Source organism: Phyllobates terribilis, unplaced genomic scaffold (genome assembly GCF_046119375.1).
Source record: "Phyllobates terribilis strain yellow unplaced genomic scaffold, ASM4611937v1 Scaffold_11__3_contigs__length_659146591, whole genome shotgun sequence".
Classification (NCBI taxonomy): Eukaryota; Metazoa; Chordata; class Amphibia; order Anura; family Dendrobatidae; genus Phyllobates; species Phyllobates terribilis.
In genome coordinates this window covers 100,186,204-100,204,222 of record NW_027362771.1, presented here as the reverse complement: position 1 = coordinate 100,204,222, position 18,019 = coordinate 100,186,204, and positions in this window count along the sequence as shown.

Below are 18,019 nucleotides of genomic sequence, written 5' to 3'. Positions count from 1 at the left end.
ACTGGTCCCCATATAACGCTCCATACAGGATACTGGTCCCCATATAACACTCCATAAAGGATACTGATCCCCGTATAATGCTCCATACAGGATACTGGTCCCCAAATAATGCTCCATACTGGATACTGGCCACCATATAATGCTCCATAGAGGATACTGGCCCCCTTATAATGCTCCATACAGAATACTGGCCTCCACATAATGCCCCATGCAGGATGTCAACCCCTTTATAATGCCCCATGCAGGATGTCACCTCTCCCCCCATATAATGCCCCATACAGGATGTCACCTCTCCCCCCCCATATAATGCCCCATGCAGAATGTCACCTCTCCCCTCATATAATGCTCCACGCAGGATGTCACCTCTCTATATAATGCCCCATGCAGGATGTCACCTCTCCCCGCATATAATGCCCCATGCAGGATGTCACTCCCCCATATAATGCCCCATGCAGGATGTCACCTCTCCCCCCATATAATGCCCCAAGCAGGATGTCACCTCTCCCCATATAATGCCCCAAGCAGGATGTCACCTCTCCATATAATGCCCCATGCAGGATGTCACCTCTCCCCCCATATAATGCCCCATGCAGGATGCTACCTCTCGCCCCCCCCATATAATTCCCCATGCAGGATGTCACCTCTCCCCCCCATATAATACCCTATGCAGGATGTCACCTCTCCCCCTCATATAATGCCCCATGCAGGATGTCACCTGTTCCCCCCCACCATATAAGGCTCCATGCCTCCATACATATAAAAAAAAGTCAAATACTCACCTCACTTCTCACCTTCTGCCGCTGCTCCGGACCCTCCACCCACGCCTGCGTCTTCCCGCTCTGTGTTGCCTGTGACTGCCCAGGAGAGAGCGTGGCATAAAGACGTCACGCGTCCTCTGATCTGAGACATCACAATGCAGCAGCCGTGGAAGAGACCGGAGCTGCTGCGGAGGCCAAGGGAGAGGTAAGTATTGTGCCGGCTGCCGGGGCCCTGAACAAGTGGGGCGAAGCTGGCGCTGACACCGGCACCACACCGCTCTCAGGTCCCATAGCTCGCCGGGGTGCCCGATGGTGAGTGGGCCCCCCCACCTGCTCAGGGTCTTGGCACTTGCCCAGGTGCGCTGGGTGCTGACGCCGGCCCTGCATGTGTATAACAAAACATGTGTAATTGCAATTATTTTCTAGGAGAAATAGTTCATTTACTGGAACAATTTCAAGGGTGCCAACACTTTTGGCTATGACTGTATATAGTTTTGAAGGAAAAGATTCAGTAAAATGCCAGTATTTGGTCAGTATTCGGTCAGTATTATTTCTCAGGCCTTGCAGCCAAAACCAGGTGAGGAACAATCAGAGTAAAGGTATAATAGAAACAAGTTCACAAATTCTGCATTTATCACCTATTCCTGGTTTTGGCTCCCACTCCTGAGAAAAAATACTGACTGAATACTGACCAAATACTGATAGTGTGGCCGTGGCCTAGCTTTGTATTCATTGATCTACTGTACATATCTGCTTATTGTTCGCTTTGAAGTCCAGTGAGTGGTCCGCATCATTGGCTTAGTCTTTCCTATAGGAGTATGCATACATAGATAGCAATCAATCAGAAGGACCACCCACTGGACTCCCAAAACAAAATGCAAAGTCTAAATACCTACAGTACAAACCAAAAGTTTGGACACACCTTCTCATTTAAAGATTTTTCTGTATTTTCATGACTATTAAAATTGTACATTCACACTGAAGGCATCAAAACTATGAATTAACACATGTGGAATTATATACTTAACAAAAAAAGTGTGAGACAACTGAAAATATGTCTTATATTCTAGGTTCTTCAAAGTAGCCACCTTTTGCTTTGATGACTGCTTTGCACACTCTTGGCATTCTCTTGATGAGCTTCAAGAGGTTGTCACCGGAAATGGTCTTCCAACAATCTTGAAGGAGTTCCCAGAGATGCTTAGCACTTGTTGGCCCTTTTGCCTTCACTCTGCGGTCCAGCTCACCCCATACCATCTCGATTGGGTTCAGGTCTGGTGACTGTGGAGGCCAGGTCATCTGGCGTAGCACCCCATCACTCTCCTTCTTGGTCAAATAGCCTTTACAGAGCCTGGAGGTGTGTTTGGGATCATTGTCCTGTTGAAAAATAAATGATGGTCCAACTAAACGCAAACCGGATGGAATAGCATGCCGCTGCAAGATGCTGTGGTAGCCATGCTGGTTCAGTTTGCCTTCAATTTTGAATAAATCCCCAACAGTGTCACCAGCAAAGCACCCCCACACCATCACACCTTCTCCTCCATGCTTCACGGTGGGAACCAGGCATGTAGAGTCCATCCGTTCACCTTTTCTGCGTCGAACAAAGACACGGTGGTTGGAACCAAAGATCTCAAATTTGGACTCATCAGACCAAAGCACAGATTTCTACTGGTCTAATGTCCATTCCTTGTGTTCTTTAGCCCCAACAAGCCTCTTCTGCTTGTAGCCTGTCCTTAGCAGTGGTTTCCTAGCAGCTATTTTACCATGAAGGCCTGCTGCACAAAGTCTCCTCTTAACAGTTGTTGTAGAGATGTGTCTGCTGCTAGAACTCTGTGTGGCATTGACCTTGTCTCTAATCTGAGCTGCTGTTAACCTGCGATTTCTGAGGCTGGTGACTCGGATAAACTTATCCTCAGAAGCAGAGGTGACTCTTGGTCTTTCTATCCTGGGGTGGTTCTCATGTGAGCCAGTTTCTTTGTAGCGCTTGATGGTTTTTACAACTGCACTTGGGGACACTTTTAAAGTTTTCCCAATTTTTCGCACTGACTGACCTTCATTTCTTAAAGTAATGATGGCCACTCGTTTTTCTTTACTTACAGTAGCTGCTTTTTCTTGCCATAATACAAATTCGAACAGTCTATTCAGTAGGACTATCAGCTGTGTATCCACCAGACTTCTGCACAACACAACTGATGGTCCCAACCCCATTTATAACGCAAGAAATCCCACTTATTAAACCTGACAGGGCACACCTGTGAAGTGAAAACCATTTCCGGTGACTACCTCTTGAAGCTCATCAAGAGAATGCCAAGAGTGTGTAAAGCAGTCATCAAAGCAAAAGGTGGCTACTTTGAAGAACCTAGAATATAAGACATATTTTCAGTTGTTTCACACTTTTTTGTTAAGTATATAATTCCACATGTGTTAATTCATAGTTTTGATGCCTTCAGTATGAATGTACAATTTTCATAGTCATGAAAATACAGAAAAATCTTTAAATGAGAAGGTGTATCCAAACTTTTGGTCTGTACTGTATGTTAGCACAAAACAACCTCTCATCCAAAACTTATCCTGCAAAAAAACGTATTATGATTGAACTGATGGAGATTGATAAAAATGTACTTTTGATGTACTCTGTACAGTAGAAGAAAGGAGGAATGTGGTTTGGCATGATCTTTTTTTATTCTTTTATCATAAAAAGCATACTCTAAACCTAAAGCCGGTTTCACACGTCAGTGCAATATGCACCATACTTGATTTGTATTACCCTGCCTTACCTCCGGATCTCCTGACCTGAGCTAACTGCCTCATAGGCATAAATATATAACGGCGCAAAAACTTTGAAAAGTCGCAAAATGTTTGTGCAATGCAGACTTGAGCAAAGATTTTGCCACTTTTGGAATTTTTATGCCACTTTGGATCAGCTCTGAGTAAATGGGCATAGCTGGGGAAGGGTTGGGCGTGGTTATGCCCACCCATGTGATTCATGAAAAGTGTCTGCATTTTTTTACTTCAGAAATGCTACTCTAGTCGCTGACTGGAGTAGCATTTCTGGCCCAGTGTACAAAGGCCATATATTTACAAGAGGCTCCAAATTAATTAAATGGCGTACATTTCCTAATGAATTCAGTCCCATCAAGATTGGTGTAACCTGAGCTTGATAAATCGGCCCCATAAACTGTAAAATCGGCTTAAGCCTAAAAAAAGTCTTAATAATTGTAGCCTAACAAATATGCTAAACTTATACAGTGGGGAAAACAAGTATTTGATACACTGACAGTTTTCCCACCTACAAAGAATACAGAGGTCTGTAATTCTTAACGTAGGTACTAGTGATGAGCGAACGTTCTCACCACTGCTCAGTACTCGCCTGAGCATCACTGTGCTCAACAAGCTCCGCGCTCGGTGAGTATATTTGGGTTGCTTGGGCGGGAACTCAGGTCCCCTCCCTGCATGTTTGCCACTCTTTAAAGACCCAATGAACATGCAGGGATTGCCTGCCATGCACTGTAATGCCGTAGCCATGTTGGTTGTGGCATTACAGTGATTGGATCAGTGCACAGAATCATCAGGTGTATATAAGACCGGGTGATGTCATGCTCGTCAGGGAGAGCTGCTACTACGTCAGGGAGAGATTTGCTTGTTTATAGTTAGTATAGGTGTTCCACAATATATATATATATATATATATATATATATATATATATATATATATATATATATATATATATATATTCATCTGAACTAACAGTCCTTCTGAGGACTAATCCAGCTGCATATAATCAGTGCTAGGCAGTCAGGCTGTATATGTGGCAGACTGCAGTGTATGATACCGCACAAGAGGGTGCATTGAATGTCCTGTCTGCAGCTGCTGTAATAATTACAGATATTTGTAGACATAGCCCCAGATATCAGGGGCCAGGGTTAATTTGTTTTTTATCTTAATCCTGGTTATTTGCTTAAAAAGCAATCCAGAGTACACCATTTTTCTGCTCCATTTGCTTGTTAGCACCGCAGAATAAAGCCAGAACTGTTCCATATTTCAGTGATAAAAATCCAGAAATTGAAACTGAACATGGAAAATGTTGGCCTCCTTTTCCATTCTGTTGCAGTGTGTCAGTCAAGCTATTCACACTTGGTGTCTGTGAAGAATAGTATTAGTAAATTACAGGCCTGCTATTTAAAACCGTGAATCTGTCAGACATATCACCTATAAGAGTGTTCCAAAATCAGCCATTTCTTCCATTTTCATTTCACTGCAGTGTGTCAGCCAAGTTATTCACACTTGATCTCTGTGTAGAATAATATTAGTAAACTACAGGCCTGCTATTTAAAACCGTGGTTCTCTGTCAGATGTATCACATATAACTGCAGTTCAAATCCAGCCATTTGTAGTGAACGTGGAAAATATTGTCCTCCATTTATAGATTGTAGCAGTGTACACCATTTTAAAGCTCCATTTGCTTCTTCGCAGAATACAGCCAGATTTTTTTTGTTTATTCATATTACTGTATTGTGGAAGCAGAGGAACTTTTTTCAATGATCAGACGCACTTGATCCATATGACTGCCGTAATAATGCAGAAATTTTATGGAGTGTGCCAAACAGTACACTCCTTATAGGCTACAGTATGTGCCCACGATGCAGAAATGCTGCATATTTTTTCCACTTCTCCCTGGCAGGAAAAACACATGCGGATTTTACATGCATTTTTCCTGCCAGGTAGAAGTGTTTGTCAAGCGTTTTTGCATGAATTTCTGCATGCGGGTTATCAAGCGCTTTTCCAAGCGATTTTAGCATCACTTGGAAAAGTGCTTAACAACTTGGTCACACTATATAAATCCATGCAACCAGCATGGATTCATATAGTGTGACCAAGTAATAGTTAAAAAAAAAAAGAATAAGAATGGTAAAAAATAAAAAATAAAGATTATACTTACCTTCCGATGGCCCCCGGTCTCCTTCTCTGATGCGTCCGGTCTCCCCAGTGTCTCGCGTTTGTGTAAAAGGACCTTCCATGACGTCATTTAGTCATGTGACAGGTCACACGACCGCCGACGTCAGCGCTCGCGTGACCTGTCACATGACTAAATGACGTCATGTCAGGTCTTCACACCACCACGAGCCGCCCAACACACCGGACGCATCGCTGAGGAGTCCAGGGGCCATGGGAAGGTAAGTATAATCATTATTTTTTATTTTAAATTCTTTTTTTTTTACAGGTACCATGGTACCCGGGTCTGGATGAGAGTCTCCTCTTCTCCAGACCTGGGTACCATCCGCACATTGATTCGCTTCATATCCGCGTGTGCACATGTAGTGATGCGGATATCAAGTGTTTCAATGCAAGTCAATGGCGACAATTACGCTGCGTGTCTGCAAAATTAATGGACATGCTGCGTATTTTTCGCAATGATAATCCACAGCAGAAATTTCAGCAGCATGTGCACAGCACATGCGGATTATCATTGGGGACCATGGGGCACGTATAAATTCCGTGGCAAAAACGCTTGAAAAACGCATAGTGGGCACTCAGCCTTAAAGTCAGCCACCTGTGTTTTGTTGAACCAATTGACACTTAGTCGCTGACAAATATTATACTATTAGACAACTGCCTGAAACTGTGGCCATCAGACGTTATCCCATTTGACTGCCCTAATAATCCAGCAACTATTGTGAGCGTGTCAAATATTACACTCCATTTAAAGTATTGCAGTTGAGGGTTCAAACCTATTCTCGGTTGACCGCTGACAAATAGCATATCTGTGAACAATGTTGTCAGAGTATTACGCCACTTTTGCGGACTGAAAAAAATAAAACATACAAAAAACAAGCTAAAATGGAAAAAATGTTAAGAAACATTCTTTCCAGGATAATGACTTGTATATAAGGCCAAACAAATAAAAAAAAAAAGTTATAGACTGTGGAAGACATTTATGTGACCAAAATGAACTCTCATGTGTAGCTGGTGATGATACCACATAGCAGCACCTGTTCCTATTGTAAATGCATCTAACAGCGTTATCGATAGGGAATAGAATAGATTTTACATTTTTTTGGGCAGCACCAGCAGCATGCAGTATAAGGTAATAATACCTGGCTGGATCGGTGTAATATCCATACTGCGATACCTCACCTGTAAAAGAATTTCAGATAAGACAGATAATATTCTAGAACATAGAATCTATTTGAATTGAGCTTCCCATTACTAAGGAGTGTGTTGCCTATACTGTTATTGCATACGCAACAATTTCAAGGGCTGCAAAAATTTAGGACACACTCCAATGCACATTTGAAGAGACATAAAAAAAATAAAAAAAAAACACAGTAGGATCTTTCTTTACTAGTGATGAGTGAGCATACTCGCAAGTACTCGGTACTCGCCCGAGCATCTCAGTATTCGAGATGCTCGGAGCTCGCCGAGTACTTGCGAGATGCTCGGGCGGATGCTCGGGTCCCCTCCCTGCAATGAGGCAGTGTAGGGAGAGGTGCTGCTGAGATAGGGAGAGATTTGAAGCAAAGTAATTTGACCTTATAGGTCACATATCAAAAAAACAGAATCTGTTCAACGTCTCAAATAATAATTCAAATAAAGAAAATGACGTACGAGAACATGATGATATTAAAAAATACAAAGTTTATTATTATCCAAGGTTAAAAAATAGCTAACATGTAAACGAACACATGATGTAGATTAATGACAAAAAAGTCGCTGAAGTGGGAGATACATATATATTGAGCTATCACAGAGGCTCAAAAGAACCGCTAAAGTGCAGAGTGCATGGCAAAAAAGGGGGATAGTCACCATTAAACAGCAGTAATAAAATACAGCTATTTAAAACTGTGGTTTGTTTGTCACACGGATCACATATAATTGCGCTGAAAATACTGCCATTTTTGGCCTCCATTCAAATTTGTTTTCAGTGTGTCAGCAAAGTTTTTGACACCGGTTTGCTGTTCAAAATAGTTACCTACAAGCCAGGTATTTAAAACTGCGGCTTCTCAGTCACACGGATTACAGATAACTTCGCTCCAAATTCAGCCATTTGTAGTGAGTGTGGAAGATATTGTCCTCCATTTAAAATGGGCAAGGCGCGTGGCAAGGGACGGGGAACTGGACGTGATGGTGATGGTGCATGCAAAGGCCGAGGCCGTGGGCAAGCTGAAATTGTGCCACAACAAACACCCACATCTTCTCGCCAGACTTTCCTGTCCCAATTCCTAGGGGACCACAGCACACCACTATTGAACCCAGAGCAGTGTCAAAAGGATGTTGGTTGGATAGCGGATAATGCTTCCAATCACTTAGCCACCACAACCACCACCACCACCCTGTCTTCCACTCGGTCAAGTCTCAGTAACCGGGGGTCTGGATTGCATATTTCTCACCCTGATCCTCCCACCATGCCGAGTGCCCGGAGACAACTGATCTCACGCTTGGACAATCTGAAGAGCTGTTCACTTTTCCATTTATATATTCGGGTCTCTCGCTCGGTCCACTTGAAGTGGGGCAAGAGGAGATCGCGTCTAGCGATGCCCAAATATTTGAGCAGCCACGGTGACAAGAGGGCGACGGTGGGAAAGTGTCACAAGAGGTGGACGATGATGAGACACAATTGCCAGAAAGTCAGGAGCAGGACCAAAAACTAGCAGCCTGACCACCACCAGCATGATCAGGCACATGGCAGCAAAGCACCCAACTTTGTGGGCCAAACCCCAGTGTCCAGGAACAGTGTCTGCGGGTGGCACCATTACTTCTTCCGCTGTTGTGCATGAGAGCCAATCCCCTGTCCATGGTGCATGCGAAGATGCCTCCTGCCCTGCACCTTTCGCTGCACACTTTTAAACAGCAGCATTAGGAAGCACCTCCATGTCCTTGTCCCAGGGCAGCATTCAGTTGTCCATACCCCAGTCCTTGGAACGCAAGCACAAATACGCAGCCAACGCCCCACGGGCCACACTACTAAATTCCCACATTTCACGACTGCTTGCGCTCGAAATGTTGCCTTTTAAGCTCGTGGAGACAGAAGCAATCTGCAACCTGATGGCGGAATCCGTCCCTCGGTATTTGGTTCCCAGCCGCCACTATTTCTCCCGATGTGCCGTCCCCGCATTACACAAGCACGTGTCCCAAAACAGCCGTGCCCTCAACAACGCAGTTACCGGGAAAGTCCACCTAACCATGGACAAGTGCTTGTGGGCAGGGATGGTACATCTCGCTGACGGCACACTGGGTTAACATAGTGGAAGCCAGGACCCAGTCGGACCTTGGGGCGGAACACGTCCTCCCAACGCCAAGGATTGCAGGGTCAATCAGGGTTGCCCTCACAGTCTACAGCTCCTGCACCTCATCCTCCTCAGCCTCCTCCTCCTCTTCAGTCTCTATCTCTGAAATGAACACATCAGTCACAAGCTGGAAGCACTGCAGCACTGCCTCGGCCATGCGGCAACAGGCTGTGCTGAAGCTAATATGCTTAGGTGACAAACTGCACAATGCTGAAGAATTGTGGACAGCTCTGAAAGAGCAGGCAGACCTGTTTCTCACACTGCTGAACCTACAGCCAGGCATGGTTGTTTGTGACAATTGACGGAACCTGGTTGCAGCTGTAAGGTGAGGTGAGCTCACACAGGTACCATGCCTGGCCCATGTGCTTAACCTCGTGGTTCAACAGTTTCTCAAATCCTACCCGGAGCTGTCGGATCTGCTCGTTAAAGTACGCCGCCTGTGTGCTCATTTTAGAAAGTCACCTACAGCTTCCGTCGCCCTTGCCGTGTTTCAGCAGCGTTTGCAGCTTCCCGCTCACAGACTGGTGTGTGATGTCCCCACGCATTGGAACTCTACACTGCAGATGTTGGGAAGTATTTGTGAGCAGAAGAGGGCAGTTGTTGAGTACCAGCATCAACAAGGCCATTGGTATTCAGTTCAGACTCCACACATAAGACCTCAGGAGTGGACATGGATGTCAGACATATGTACCATCCTCCAAAACTTTGAGGACTCCACCAAGATGGTGAGCGGCGATGACGCCATAATTAGCTTCACCATCCCGCTTCTCTGTCTTCTGAAATGTTCTCTGCTCACAATCAAAGAGGATGCATTGCAGGCGGAGCACAATGAGATGGAGCAAGGAACCATACAGGATGATTACACACAGCCCAGCCTCATCTCATCCCAACGTGGATTGGGTGACAATGAGGAAGAGGAGGAGGAGGAGGAAGAACAGGAGTTAGTTTCATGCGCTATAGATGGTACTACCTGCACAACTGTCATACCGTCTGTTCGGCGTGGATGGCCAGAGGACAGAGAGGAGGAGCAGGAGTGCATGGTCAGTCATCCTCTTGGTGAGGACACGGAAGTCTTGCCTGTTAGCAGTCTGGCACGCATGGCTGAGTTTATGTTACGCTGCCTTTCCTATGACCCTCGCGTTCTCAAAATTTTGGGTGACAGTCATTACTGGTCGGTGACACTTCTAGACCCACGCTACAAGAAGAACTTTATATCTCTTATTCCGGAGGCGGACAGGTCTACAAAAATGGGGCAGTAACAGAAGGCCCTTGTTGCGGAACTATTAAAAAATTTCCCATCTGAAAACGCTGGCGGCAGAGGTCACAGTTCATTGGACAACCAAGGAGTACAGGCGAGAGAGACACAACTTCAATCCAGCAAAGGCAGAGGAACACTTTCAAAGTTACAATTACATCCCAATGCAACTCCGGCCACCAAAAACAACGAGAGAGGAGGTCCGCGGTAGCCTTATCACCTGGATGCCCAGCAAGCACAGAGTTATGATGCTCCTTGATTACTTTACGGTGCTGATCAGGTGGTACAAATACAGTTTAGGAAAAAGAGCTGAAATAGCTACCACTTTCTGTAATATCAGAGCAGGCTTCTCATGGTCACCATCACCAGGGAAGCACCGGGACAAAGCATCAGCCTTGACGTTTTTGACAACAGGACGAATAGTGACAACAAAATTGAACCTAGTAAAAAAAACAGGGACTATCTTGCTTGTCTTGGGTTGAGATGTTTAGCTGACTGGAGATATGACAGGTTCTTATGGTCAGTAATAACAGGAATTAGGATGGACAGCCCCCTCCAACCAGTGTCACCATTCCTCGAACGCCAATTTTGGTCGCCAAAAGTTACCTATTACCCACGTAATAATTTCTCTTAGCTGAAGACAATTTTTTAGAAAAGAAGGAGCATGGATGCCATTTACCAGGGGACGAACCCTGAGACAACACAGCCCCAACCCCGACATCCGAAGCATCGACCTCCACAATAAATGAATGAGAAACAGTGGGTTGACTGAGTATAGGTGCAGTGGCAAAATTATTCTTTAAGGAAGAAAAAGCCTGGAGGGAAGCATCCAACCATTTGGAAAAATCAGACCCCTTCTTAGTCATGTCAGTAAGGGGTTTCACTACAACAGAGTAATTTTGGATGAATTTCCTGTAAAAATTAGTAAAGCCCAGAAAACGTTGCAGTGCCTTCAGGTTCTCAGGACATTCCCAGTCAAGGACTGCACGGATCTTCTCCAGATCCATCCGAAAACCTGAAGAAGACAACAAGTACCCCAAAAACTGCACCTGCTGAACAGCGAAAACACGTTTCTCTAGTTTGGCATAGAGTTTGTTATCCCTTAGTATCTGAAGCACCTGCTTAACATGCCCCCCCCCCCCTCCTGATGGGTCTCAAAATCAGGTGAATAAACCAAAATATCATCCAGATAGACCACCACAAGCCTCCCCACCAAATGATGAAAAATATATTTTATGAAATGCTGGAATACTGCAGGTGCATTGGTCAAGACAAAAGGCATAACCAGACTCTCGAAATGACCTTCCGGGGTATTGAACGCTGTCTTCCATTCATCTGTTCTACCCTGCTGTTTACAGGTGCCACAGGACCCAAAAGGGTGCATGGATGGACTTCTCCACAAGAGGCCCTCACTACAAACGAACACCTCCACCCTTCCACCTCATACCACCAGAGAGTGCCTGTTAGGGATATATATATGGAGGGTGGAGCTAGGCAGTTCAGTCGGAGTCAGAGTTAGTTGTTCAGAGAGTGTGCTGCCACTGAGAGCAGTGAAAATGCAGCACGTCTGCTGCTGTATTGAGGGCCCCGAGTGTGGCCAGAGGCAAAGAGGAGAGGAGAGAGGAGTTGAGGGGGCAGAGGGGCATCATAGGCTCACCCCAAGACACATACCGGACACCGGGTCCGCGCCTACAGGGTCCTTTGTACCCAGTAGGGATCACCGGCATACCAGGAGGACTACAAGTCCCTGGTCGACATGAAGCTAAACCCTTGACAGGACTAGGAACCACGAAGGCCCCGGCGTCCAGGGATAGTGGTTGCCAGAAAAAGGTCCTACTACCAAGCGACAGGTGAAAGAACAGCACGACACAGAAGTTAGGCCCAGTTGCAGGCTGGCCAGGAGCTTCGAGAGAGGGAGACATGGACCAGGAGGCCTTATACCCGCTCACTGGGGAGAAGTCCTGAAGTGCACCTGTGGCACCCCAGGTCTGGTCTCCACAGTGGCAGCAATGTCATGTCTGAGAGCAAGTGGGAGGATCCCTGGTTGGGGACAATTAGCATGCAGCACCTCCTGCCTCAGTCCAGGGAGGGGAGAAACCTGCCCTTTATAAACTGGATCTGGGGCGGGGTTAGAGAGAGAAGGGCCAGACAAGCTCCAGTGAAGTTGCAGATAGGGACAGGTCAGCAGCAGGCTGAGGAGTCCCTGTAGGCAGAGAAGGAACACGAGGCCAGGAGGGGAGCCAGCAGAGCTCATCCTGGCTAGAGACTTACAAAGCCAGACACTGGAGTCCGAGGCTGTGAGGGTTATAAGCCCAGCAGCAGAAAACCACCACGCAGGGGACTTCAAGTCCTCTGGCCCAAGGAAGCCCAGAGGCTCAGCCACACGAGAGGGACCACTACTGCCCCGGAGGGGTGAGAAGTATAGAAGGCCCGAGTCACCAGTCATACGGGTGAGAACAACACGGTACACTCAGAGACGTGGGCTACCACTACACTACAGCAGGATAGCCAAGAAAGAGTGAAGTCAGCACGGTAGACCTACAAACTCCCCCTGACCAGCGGGATTTCCCAGTTGCTCTCAGACTGACCAGGCCTCCATTGTTAACCTGTATTCCAGACGGGTCCCCTTAATACCACCAACAGTAAAGACCCTGAATTGCATGACAGACTCCGTGTGGTTACTGCTGCTCCTGCGCACCATCACCACCAACATCCCTATTTACTGCCCTGAGGTTATACTCCTCCCGTGGGGAGTTATACTACCCTCTGCTGCACCCACAACACCAGCCTCAGTGGTCTGCCCTGCAGCGGCGGTTCACTCTGACCGCAATCCACGGGTGGCGTAGTCGGACATTCAGCATATAGACTGCCATTTGGTTTGACTGCCCTGGGCACGGACCGGATCGCCGCCACGAGGACTGCAACCCCCAGCATCCACAAAAGGTCCGGTTCCGGGTATCCCCACACACACACGGCCCAGGGGGGCGCGTCACACCCTTCCTACCGAGTACCCTGGACCGTACCTGACATCCGCACCAGTAAAGGTACTGAAGTGAATCCCCTGTCTCTGTCAGTTACTCCTGCTGTGCCATCTCTCCTGCACTGCAAGCCCCAGCATCACCACCATTTGCACCTACACTGCCCCGGGGGCCCGCTCCGCCTGTGGGGAGCAGGAACATCCCAGCTGCCATCCCATCACCCCCGGAGGTCTGCAGCAGCACTGGTAACCATTACCGGAAACCACAGGTGGCGTCACAAGACAAACTGTACACCAAAACCCCTTTTTAAAGAGAGACCCAGAGTACGGGTCCGGGAGCCAACTGCCGTGACCTCCTAAACAAGGTAAAAAGTTGAAACCTGGCCAGCCGCAGACCAGGAATCAGTATTCATTATCTTTAAGAGACTGCAAACTGTGTTTGAAAACCGCACTGAGACAGATCTCCACATGAGGTTCTACCACTGTACCCAGAAACCTGACGACAGTATCCGGGACTATGCCTGGCGCTTACAGGAAGCCCTGCAGGCCCTGAAACAGGTTAGTCCAGCCAGCATACATGGTGAGGACAAAATGCTGGCAGAACAGTTCATCCGGGGGTTGAGGTCCCAGGAGGAGAGCAAAACAGTACGGTGGTGGGCCTTAGATCATCCAAATGCCACCTTTGACGCCCTGAAGTACATGGCTATTAAGGGTCTGCAGCCCCTTGAACCATCATATACTGTTATCCAGCGTTACCAGGGTGGGGCCACCCCAGTGCCCACAGCACCCACTGCTCCTTCATTAACGGCTGAAACAAAAATGCAAACAGTGCACTCTAGCAAGCTGGACAGCCTGCGCTCTTAAGTGTGTCAGCTAAGTAAAACCCTGGCCTCTGTCCTGAGCACCCTGCAGCTACAGACGGAGCATGAGCCAGAAGGAAGCATCCTACTCGCCGACAGTCCTGAGGATGTCCCCTGGATGAGGAGAAGGAAGAGGACAACGCCACCCCATAGGAGGACAACGCCACCCCGTGGGAGGACCAACGACCAACGTCGCCCTCCAGGAGAATTCATCTGCTACCGTTGCACAAGGCAGGCCACACCGCGCGGAACTGTCCTTTAAACGGGCAAACCCTGGGGCCGAGGGCCGACACCCAGGAGTAGACCAACCAGGCCCATCAAGCTGGTACCACCGATTTGTAGGAGGAAGGTCTTTCCTGTCCATCGTGCTGGACGGAATAGCAACACCTGCAGTACTGGACACCGGGTCACTGGTAACCATCATACCTGACATCCTCTACAAAAGGTACTGGTCCTTAGATGAACTCCATCCGCCAGCCCCAAATCTCTCTGTGTATGGCCTTCCTCTTAACCTAGTAGGGGTTAAGGACGTGACAGTGAAGGTGGGGAGAGCGGAACTAAAGGACCAAGGGCTGATTGTAGTGGAGTCTAATGTGGCACCCCTGAGGGTTCAGTCGCCACAGGGGTACTGCACCTCAGACCGAGGTGTGGTATCTCCTCTCCGAGGTAAGGTGGAGCACCTCTCAGGACTCAGCCATCCATTCAACACTACACCACTCCTGTCCTGAGAGGGGCTTTAAGGTACCATAGTGCTGCCACAGCGGGGATAGAGGAGATGGGGGGAACCAAAGATAGGGGGAACCATGTAGTGGGTGAGGGTGGAGGATGCACCTTTAGGTTACACTCATCCAATTCATATTTAACCAGCGGCCATCTTAAGTTCAGGGTCTTTGGTTGTGGGTCTTCGGCTGGAAGGCAGCGCAGGGCCTCATCTGGCTGGAGGCTTACGGTCCTCGGTCTCAGGCCTCGAGACGAGGAGCGGGATGGAGTGATCGGCGGTGAAGTATTGGCGCCTCCACCCCGGCCAGGGTCCCAGAAGCAAGAAGGCCAAGGCGGAGAGCAGAGGAGAAAGCTCCGTAGGCGGGGAGCAGAGGAGGAAGCTCCATAGGCGGGGAGCAGAGGAGAAAAGCTCCGTAAGAGGGGTACCGGCCCCCGATTTCTGGCTTTGCTACAGTACTTCATGTCCTAGTCCGAAAAGCCCGGAGGCTTAGAGGATCCCACCGGGTAACAGACGGAGCGGAGTCGCCACCCGTACCCTGGTTCTGTGTATAGCCAGAGGGAGACCCAGGTTTGTAACACGCACCACATACGGACAGGAGAGGACCTAGTGGAAAGTCTAGCAACACTCTGGTGCAGGGGGTCCTGATTGATGCACCCGAACTACCCAGAGTGTGCTGAACCCCTTCCTGGTGGCCGCAGCGCGCCGTGAGGAGCAAGGAGAAGCCTTGCAGCTGACACCTAACAACGTGAGTAAAGCTTGGAAGACTGCATCCATTGCCTCCGGTCCCTTATTTCAGCGCGACACCACACCGCACCACCCACTATGACCCCCCCTCATCCGTCTTCTCTGCCCTGATGCCCTGCTCCGCCTGTGGGGAGTAGTACCATCTTCTGCTGCCACTACATCCCGCCTCAAAGGACTGCCGCAGCGCTGGTGGCGAATCACCAGACTCCACAGGTGGCGTAGTCATTGAATCCACTTGATTACCACCTTCCCTCCTAGCCCTTATTTCTGATTGTGACAACCCTGGGCACGGGCCGGGCCTAGGCCACGACTGCATCCACCTTCCACCTGGAGGCCCGGTTCCGAGTACCCCCATCTCTCAGGGTGGGCTAGCGAGTAGCGAAGTAGGCGTCACAACTTGGCATAGTCTGCAGGATTGCGCGCCCGCAGCAACGGAAGAAATTGTCCCCATTGCTACCGGGTACTGCGCGCCTTTAAAGAAAGACTGTCGTTTCACATTCCATGTGGCGCCCGCCCAAGAAGAACGGACGCCATTATGTGCTAAAAGGACAGCGACTCAGCACCTCCCATCGTGGGCCAGGCTTCCCCATTGCGCCAAAAGTGCTGACCGCCCCCTTCAGTAGAGACTTTCCGCAAGGTAATGTCCGTCAAAGCGGATGGGATGTCCCTGGGAATGCCCGTCAGCCAGCCGCCCTGGAGCTGCCCCGAAAAGAGGAGGAGACAAAGGCAACAACGAGGTGTGGCCGCAACAATCCCAGACTCACCGCACCCTGCAGCAGTGATGGACACCGCCGAGGAGAGTAGTTTTAAGCCCTCCAACGCTGGTCCACAAGCTGCCACCTTCCGTGGAATGGAAGGGATTCACTTGACCCCGGAGGAGGCCGAGTTCCTCTGTGGAGAAACAAAGGACCTGATACGGAGGGTCGAAGAGTCCGCAGCCCAGGCGGAGGAAGCCCAGGAGGCACCGTGCAGCCCCGGAATGGGTAAGGAGAAAGCCCCTATTCCGGGCGTGGGACGCAACGTGGCCCTCCTGGATCTTATGCCGGCACCCCCATCCCCGGGCCCTATCCTGGGAGCAGTTATTCGCCCCGGATCCTGAGGTCCAAGCCGCCGCAGCCTCTGGAAGCCTTCTATGCCTTCTGACTCCTGGTTCAGAGGATCCCACGTTTTTTTGGGTTGACCATCTGCCCCAACCTGGACTGGTCCGCACAAAGTGGAGGACCAACAGTGGCCCCTGTTGGCGCCATTGCCAGTGCCCCCGGTTGCTTGCCCAGGAGGAGAGGAGTGTGGACGGGACAACCGGGGGGGGGTTTGTTTTATAAGCCCAACGTTTGACCTCAGAAGTAAAACCTGTCTGGAGTGGCTCTACCAGAGGTCCAACTCAGGATCTCCATGCCCTGCAGCCACCCCAGGGCCCACGTTGAGGGTTTGGGACAGGTCCCTCTTGCTGCTGAACTGACTCTTTTTCTACTAATCCGTCTACTTGCATAATGTCTCTTTGAGTTTTATACATTTATATTATTTAATCTGCAACGTTTAAGAAAGTACCTCCCATAAAGGGAAGATGGTTTTATTGTTATGCAAAAATTTAAAAAAAGTCTGTACCATGTTTTGCTCTATTCCAGCCCGCGGACGTGCTGTGTTTCACCAGGGGGGAATGTGGCGCCCCTGAGGGTTCAGTCGCCACAGGGGAACTGCACCACAGACCGAGGTGTGGTATCTTCTCTCCGAGGTAAGGTGGAGCACCTCTCAGGAGAGGGGCTTTAAGGCACCATAGTGCTGCCCCAGCCGGGATAGAGGAGATGTGGGGAACCAAAGATAGGGAGAACCATGTAGTGGGTGAGGGTGGAGGATGCACCTTTAGGTTACACTCATCCAATTCATATTTAACCAGCGGCCATCTTAAGTTCAGGGTCTTTGGTTGTGGGTCTTCGGCTGGAAGGCAGCGCAGGGCCTCATCTGACTGGAGGCTTACGGTCCTCGGTCTCAGGCCTCGAGACGAGGAGCGGGGTGGAGTGATCGGCGGTGGAGTATTGGCGCCTACACCCCGGCCAGGGTCCCAGAAGCAAGAAGGCCAAGGCGGGGAGCAGAGGAGGAAGCTCCGTAGGCGGGGAGCAGAGGAGAAAAGCTCCGTAAGAGGGGTACCGGCCCCCGATATCTGGCTTTGCTACAGTACTTCATGTCCTAGTCAGAAAAGCCCGGATGCTTAGAGGATCCCACCGGGTAACGGACGGAGCGGAGTCGCCACCCGTACCCTGGTTCTGTGTATAGCCAGAGGGATACCCAGGTTTGTAACATGCACCACATACGGACAGGAGAGGACCTAGTGGAAAGTCTAGCAACACTCTAGTGCAGGGGGTCCTGATTGATGCACCCGAACTACCCAGAGTGTGCTGAACCCCTTCCTGGTGGCCGCAGCGC